The sequence below is a fragment of the Pithys albifrons genome, chromosome 11 (genome assembly GCF_047495875.1).
Source record: "Pithys albifrons albifrons isolate INPA30051 chromosome 11, PitAlb_v1, whole genome shotgun sequence".
Taxonomy (NCBI): domain Eukaryota; kingdom Metazoa; phylum Chordata; class Aves; order Passeriformes; family Thamnophilidae; genus Pithys; species Pithys albifrons.
In genome coordinates this window covers 6,799,429-6,807,338 of record NC_092468.1, presented here as the reverse complement: position 1 = coordinate 6,807,338, position 7,910 = coordinate 6,799,429, and positions in this window count along the sequence as shown.

The following is a 7,910-nucleotide window of genomic DNA, read 5'->3' as shown; positions in this document are numbered from 1 at the left end:
GGTTTGGGGTTTGCTTTACTTCAGAAAGTGCACAGAAGATATTACCCAGGAAGATTTAAGCATCCCAATGTGATGAACAGCTGAAAAATACTCCCTTGCCATGTAAATTCTTGTATTGCAATTGCAACAGCTGTGGCTCATACTACTTAAAATTACAGACATGTAATGCAATTATTTACTTCAGGTTCCCTGTATTTTTTTTCCTTGGCAATGCTGATGCCTAAGGAAGTCTCTGGGAATTATGCTTGGGCCTAGTTAACCAGACACATGAAGAGGCTGTTTATCTCTCATGGAAGAGTGTGTTAGCCATCCAGCTAAATGGATATCCTGACTGACTGACATATACACCAGCAGCTAGTGGTGGGTAAGTTGGTTTTTACTTGGAGTGGGACAGATCAAAACTGGTTACAATTAAATAAGACAGAATGGTTGTAGGAGAGCAAAACCTGGGGAATTCAGCTTAATATACTGCTCTGCTTAAGTGAAATTGAAATAGTTGTCTATTTAATATGCTGTTTATCATCCAACACAAGGTTGAGGATATCCCAGTTCCCAAATTTCAGTGTATCTGTTGTTTGTTTTTCTTCAAAGATTATTTGATACAGAAACTTCTTACCTTCAAGTTTCTACTTATGGATTTCATAATCATGGACATGCTCCAGGTATCTTCACTATGCAGCCTCAAGGAAAGCAAGAGAACAATGGAAAATACCTGTGTAACAAACTGATGGTTCACACCACTATCCAAAATTAAACTTTGCATAATTCTTTTAATGTTCAGCAGTGACTAAGACCTTTTTTGAAATGTAGTTTTCCTACAATAGAATTTGGCAGTTCATAACCCTTAATTCACCAGCTGTCTTCTAATTTTTGCCTGCAGCTCTCTGCAGTCTGTGTAACATTCACAAACTCTTTTTGCAGAAGGTTGTAAGTGGATCAATTAACATCTAGCTAAGTAAATCCAATTGTTAAAAGCTATTATTATTGTAATCAAACAGACAGATTTTCCACTCTGGGTCATTTGGTACAAGGGCAAATTTAGCACTGTACTAATAACTAATGGCTTATCAACCAGAAGCAATGTAACCTGCTGCTAATTATGGAGAGGAGGCAAACTCACAGAGCACTGGCACAGCTCATGGATGGAAAATAAAGAAACTTCAGGAATATTTCCCTTTGAATACGTTCACTTCAAATCATCCCATTTGCTTGTCATCATAATTGTAACCTCTTATGTCTACTGCAGCAACCCTGGTCCTTGGAAGAGGAAAATTATGTTCATTCATTGATTCCACAACACTGCTTTCCAATTGATGTGGATAAAATAACCACACAGTTTCCATGAACCTTTAACAACCTGTTACCATATAAATGTAGTTAAAAACTTTCTCCATAAAACAGATGCTTGCTGAGTGTATAACATTCCACAAACATCAGCCTCCCTGCCTACTTTCATAACCACTTAGTAGCCAAGACCTTGACAGTGAATTCATATTCAGATTTGCTTCCTACTCATGCATCAAACTTCATACTGAGTTTCTTGATCTTCCACAGAATTTCAGCTATAGTTTGCCTATACCAAATCTGCATTTCTGCACAACTGCATTACTTCCAGATACTGGATGTTATTATTTTGTAGGGAAAGACCACGAGCTACAGCAACAGTGTGAATGGAAAGGCAAAAAGGTGCATTGCACAATTCCTGAAAGTTAAATTCAGTTGTGATTTTATTCTCAGTCCAGAAAACTCTGGGTGTGTCTTGGTTTGAGATAAGCAACTGCCAACCCCCCCAAGCACAGAGAGAAAAGCCTCCCTCCTAACACCAGGGAAAGGGAGGAAAAGAGAGGAGAAAGAAAAAAACACTTCAAACTGCATTTATACTAAATCTACATATATTTTTCACAGAAAGAAAGAGACAATTAGAAGAGAGTACAAATATACACTCACACAAGTCTGCAACAACAAGTTCCCCACCTCAACTTCTTAACGAACACACAAATTCTACTGTCCTAACTACACATTACTTAAGAAGAAGCTTATTCCCCAGGGAGACAAACCCAAGCAGAAAGGAGAGACCCAGAACAACACATTTTACTTTCCTGAGGTACCCTGTGAGCCAGTGGTGGGCCTGGTCCTCTCCATCCCCCCTGGGACAGCATCGTGCGTCCTCCCAAGAGGAGGGCTGAGAAGCGACTGCCTTAACCACTCCCACACTGGTTCCTACTTCCCTGGAGATGATGTCATAATGTGGTATGGAATACAAAATTACTGGCTAGAAGAGGTCAGCTGTTAGCTCAGCCCAGCTCAAGTCAGCTGACAGCTTCGGCCTAGTCCACACTTCAGAGCCCAAATCTAGGCCCACCTGGGTGAACCCATAACAGGGTGACAAAAACTGAAGAGCAAAGGCCAATGTGTTCCATAAACCTGATTGTTCTACTTCAGTTCCCTGATTGTTCTACTTCTGTTCCCACAGTTTGGGATTTCTATGCAATAAAATGTGACTAACATTATACTAAAATGTTCTCCCAGACCTTACTGAGCTGTAGCTGAAGCCAGAATATGTTATCTTTGGATTTAAAAGTCTTCACCATATTTTTTTTCATTAAACTCTCCAATGACTTGTGGGATGAATGTAAACAGAACAGCTTCTGTCCCTTGTTGAGAAAATACCTCTTTTTGTTTGCTTGAACCTATTACTTGCCATTAGAATGTACCTTCTCCTAATTCTTGTGACACAAGAGACACCAAACAGCCATTCTCTGTCTGGTCCATGCCTCATAGATTTTCTTTACCCCTTCTAGTGTATAACCTTGTCTGTTTTCATTCCTAGAGGCTTTTTTTTAAAACATCAGAATATCAGTGTTCTCACTTCAATCCACACCCATGGAAACACATGGACTAAGAGCAACTTTTACAAGCCATGGAAACCAGAATTGAAATAAGAGTTGGGGTTGCAGTCTTTGTTTATGCAACAGTCCAACTTTAAAAGATGGGCAAGAGATGTTTAGTGTGATCTATGTAACAGTTTTATTGTAAAATAAACAGGAGTGGGGTGAAAGGCAAATACCTTAAAACAAGAGGGCACATTAGATTCCTGAGAAGTGTCCCATGGGACTGAGCTGTAGAGGGCAATAATCTTGGCATGGCATGAATGACGTGCTCCACTAGATACATCCACTTTCATCAATCATTTGGTTGACTCTACTATATGAAACTGAAGTTGACAGTAAAAAGCAACAGTTCTCCATTACAACATTAATAAAACTTCCTAGAATATATCATATTGTATTATATTCTTTTTTGGACAGCCTCATCTGTAATCACATAGCAGACTCACAGTTTTTCATCCTTTCATCCTCTATTAGTAGCACATTTGTCTTGGAATACTGTCTATGTGGTACTACTATTGCTATTTTCAGGAGGTTTTTTGACCTCAAGGCAAATATTCATTTGAATAATTTACTCCTGTCTAGCAAAAGTGCCCAAAAGTATTCCTAAAAGTCAGTACTCAAAAATCAGTGCCATGTGTTTTACTGCCAGGGCCAGCACTTTCCCTGTATTAGGAGCTAACTAGAAGTATCCACACTGAACACTTACACAGAGTGGCATTTCAATTCTTCACCAAACCCTTCAATAGGACAAGTAAGTTTCTGTACCCTGGAGGCAAAATAAAATCCCCTCTTTCAATGGCAACATTTTTGTTAAAGGAGTGGAGGAAAGCATTATAGAGTAGCTAACATTTACAACTTTTTTTTACATGTGCAGAAACATACAGAGCATTGTTATCATCAGTGCACTTCAAAGATGTGCAGTCCTTAGAAAGGCTTTTATCAGTATTGTGGACTCACTTTCAAAGTTTTCCTGTAACTATTTGACTGGCCTTTCTTTCCCCTCCCCTTTCAGCTACACAAACCAACACTACGGAAGAGCAGAGCTGAAACTCAAGAAAAGATGAAGAAACAGCTAATGAAAAATTGTACTGAAATTTGAAGCTTCATTTACACTGAAAAGTTCCTCTCTCTCTTGATGTTCCCACCAAATATTTCTCTAGTGTCAGTCAGTGGATTTACTGAAAAAGGAGGTTTATAATGCAATGCAGTCACCATTATAACTTGGTGGAGCTTAGAACCAAAGCATATGGGGAGAGCTCACTGAAATTTCACATTCAGTCAAGTGCAACAAGACTTACAGTAGTTCCTTGCTCCCATTTTCTAATTCTAAATCAGCATGATTCAATTTATATTTTCTAACCAAAACACTGATGCTCATTGCCCATAACCATTAAAATTTCCAACACTCCTCTCCAGCTGGGCATGTAAAGGGCATGCAGAAGACATTAACACAATTCAGCAGCACTTGTGTGAAATGACTGTGTGATCTTTCACTCATCCTGTCAAGAAACATGCTGCCATTCTTGATGCTGACATTTCCAAGTTTATTTTTGTAGAGGAAAAGGAGAGAAAGGTGCCATTTTATATGTATGTTACAGCAACACAGCAAAGAACTTACTCAAACACAGCACCACACACCTCCTCCAAACACTGGCTTTTAGGTACAACAGTGCAGGTCTCTGCAATGCAGTCGATCCCCTCCATTGTATCACTGATGCCAATGTTCATCAGAGACACTTCATTACTCAGGACAATCCTTAAGGGCAACATATGGTCTAAACAGCACTAGCTGGAAAGCCAGTCATCACCACTCCTGTATTACAACACATATGTTCCATTATTTCAGCTCTACACACAGACACTGCCTCAGTTCCTAAAAGCTGCTCACAGATTACTCTGAAAGAATTACTTGTGAGGTTTAGACCTATTATACCTAAAAACCAGCCAAAAGCATAGAACAGACTTTCACAACACTCTGCAGCAGTAACACATCATACCAACTTCAGCCCATCTCAGACACGGGGGTTGACTTAGGAGAGACAAACAAGAACTGCAATCTACATTTCACGCTGTCCTAAATGATGCAGAAACAGATGACTCATTCCCTATCAAGCAAAACAGAAAATAAGTAGAACATTAGAGTTCCACAGCAAAATAGTGAACAGTCTGGTTCCACCTCCTTAAGGAACAAAAAAACCCCCAATTTCCATTAGAAACTTTCCTTGTCATCTTTTGTGCAATTGAACGCAAGGCAAATGTCTCCCAAACACAGAGGCAGAATTATTTTAGAAAATGTTTTTTTCAACATATGCACAACCCTTTCTAATGTATTTTTCTCACACAGCAATTCTACCTTGTAAACAATTGAAGTATCACATTACATAAAATTCCATTTTTTGTTTCCAGCTCTGTGTGGTGGCATCTATTTTTGACTGTATTTCCAAAAGTACTTTGGGGACCAAAGAAACAGGGAGGCACTCAAACCACTGAAGGTCAGTCAAAAACCTTACCAGTTGCTTAATTGTTAGTTAAAATTTACAGGTAACAAGTATCTAATTTGCTTGAACATCACATGGATTCTTTTAGGAGAGCCCTTTTCTGTCTTCAGCCAAAGTTTTGAAAAGCTGTCCCGATGTCCTGCAGCGCTTCCCACTTCAGGAGCATCTTGCTGTCTTCTCAGTCACATATTCCCCTGAAGTGATTGGTTTTCAGTACTCATCGGGCACTAAAAATTTGAAAAAGGAATGCTTAAATCTTAGTGAAGTGGAGGCAAATGTAGAGTAAATCCCCAGATAAATAACACTGGTTTTCTTTAAATCCTCCCTGCACAATGAAAAGAAAACAAAAGCCCTACAACAGCAAAATCATCAATAGCAAAATAAGTACAGCTTTCAATTACAGAGCTGCCCAAAAGTTCACTACAGTTCATCTCTGAAGCATGAGACTTCAAGACACTGGATCATGTGCCTAAACACAGGATGGCACACTGCTTATCTGGACTGGTGAATTCTCCTCCTAAACATGTCTGTATGAGCCAAGAGAGAAAAATAAATGTAACAGGTGTCAACAGAAAAGGGCTCTTTTCATAAGAGATATTTCTCCGTGAAGTAAAGCTCTTCCTGGACCTGCTACAACTTTTTCTGGAGTGCATTTTTGTTTTTTGTGCAAAATGTGCATTTCATCAGACAGAAAATTTATTGATGGAACAGCTTGGGCAAAGTAAGATTTTCCTTTCTTCATACTCCGTTACTTTATGGTGCTAGTGCTCCTTATTTTTAGAAAATTCAGTCTTGTAAAGCTGTACCATGGGTCCCCTTGGTGCTTCTTTGCTGATAATTTGATCTCTTCACAATTAAAGTATTTTTGGAAATCACACTTTTTAAATACTTTTTTTCTTGAAAAGATAGCAAAACTACCTGTAATTTCACCAAAGGTTTCAAAAGTATTTCCATGTTTAAGATTAATGCAGGTATGTATTCTTGTTGTAATTAAACACTTAAATTCAACCTACTGTCTGCATTGCAAATGTGCTTGTATGGGATTGTGGTAGTTTCTGCAAGGTACTGAGATCTCTGCATTGATATGAAAACTATTAAAACACAATGCTATGCCCTGACAGAAAGCAAAAGTTACGTCTCTGAGCTGGTCAGATAAAAGGCAGGATAAGAGGAGCAGTTCTGGGCTGCTTTCTATAAATCCAGACTTTCAGAGCACCCAGTTAGAGACTCAGTCTAATGAGTGTGTGTGTGTAACAGACACCATACAAATGGTTATAATAATGATCTGATTTCTTTGAAACTTCAGCTGTGTCCCATTGCCACGCAGTGCTATAACCTTTACTCAGGAGTGAAGGGTATTCTGTTTAGCAGAGAGAGCAAATCAGCCCTCTAAGGTCATGAGCACGTTTCAAGGAATGGCAGGCACGAGGCAATTTCCCACTGTCTGTTAACAGGGCTCACAGACTTTCCAACCACGCTGCACTTTGTCACTGTCACTGCTGGAACACGGTGCTGTATGAATCCTTAGGCCTGCTAGCTGAAGATGTAACTGTAATAGTCACATAGAGGGAAAGGCATCATTTTTCCCCCTCTCATGCTGAATATTGTTCTAACAGACATTTTTCCTACCTTGAGATGCCTGTTAGTTGCAATCTCTTGATAACAGAGCTAATTCAGGCAGCAGTGCTCTTCCCAAAAGGCTCATCTTTCAGCTGGGAAGCAATGGAGCACAAAACCCTGGTAACCAAGACACTTTCTTTTCCCTGACAGGGTTGTCTTTTACTAGCAACAAAGGCAATGATAAACATCATTCTAACAGATATATAACTTACTGCAACGACTTCTGTTTATGTTTGGCAAGTCAGAAAAAACTGCCCAGTTATCTATATTTTTACAAGTAACACATTTCATTTCAGCACAGGGCTCTGTTTTCCCACTGTCAGGAAGGGAGACTCCTCATAATGGTTGCTATCACAGAGGTCAAAGCTGACACTTCACTTGCACTGCTTTCACACACCTGACAGTTGTGTCTACCTTCCTAAAAGGCAGATACTTGTTTCCATATCAGTTTTTTCTGTGCTCAAACCTCCAGTCATTTGGATATTCCCATACAATCAAGATGAAGCCAAATAACCACGATAACTATAACTCCATATACAGTCTGAAAGGGGCAAGTGGGAATACAGATCAGAGTGGATACCTTCATTTTGCACTAAGTGGCAAATTGTTTTAGCAAGTCAGAGATAAACATGGTTATTCATTCAGCTCCCTTAAGTCCCTTTTGTCAATATTCAAGGAAAGCTGTTATACTAATTATATAGCAGATAAAAAGCATTTTAAAATCCATCAATAAGGATTCTTTCTCTCTTTATCTTCCTTCCTTTCCTTTCTTCCTTTCCTTCCTTTTCTTCTTCTCCTTCCTTCCTTCCTTGCTTCCTTGTTTCCATCCTTCCTTCCTGTATCATTTTCCAATTTCTAGGAAGCATATAATGGAAATTTGTAAAAGTAACTTTCAAATGCT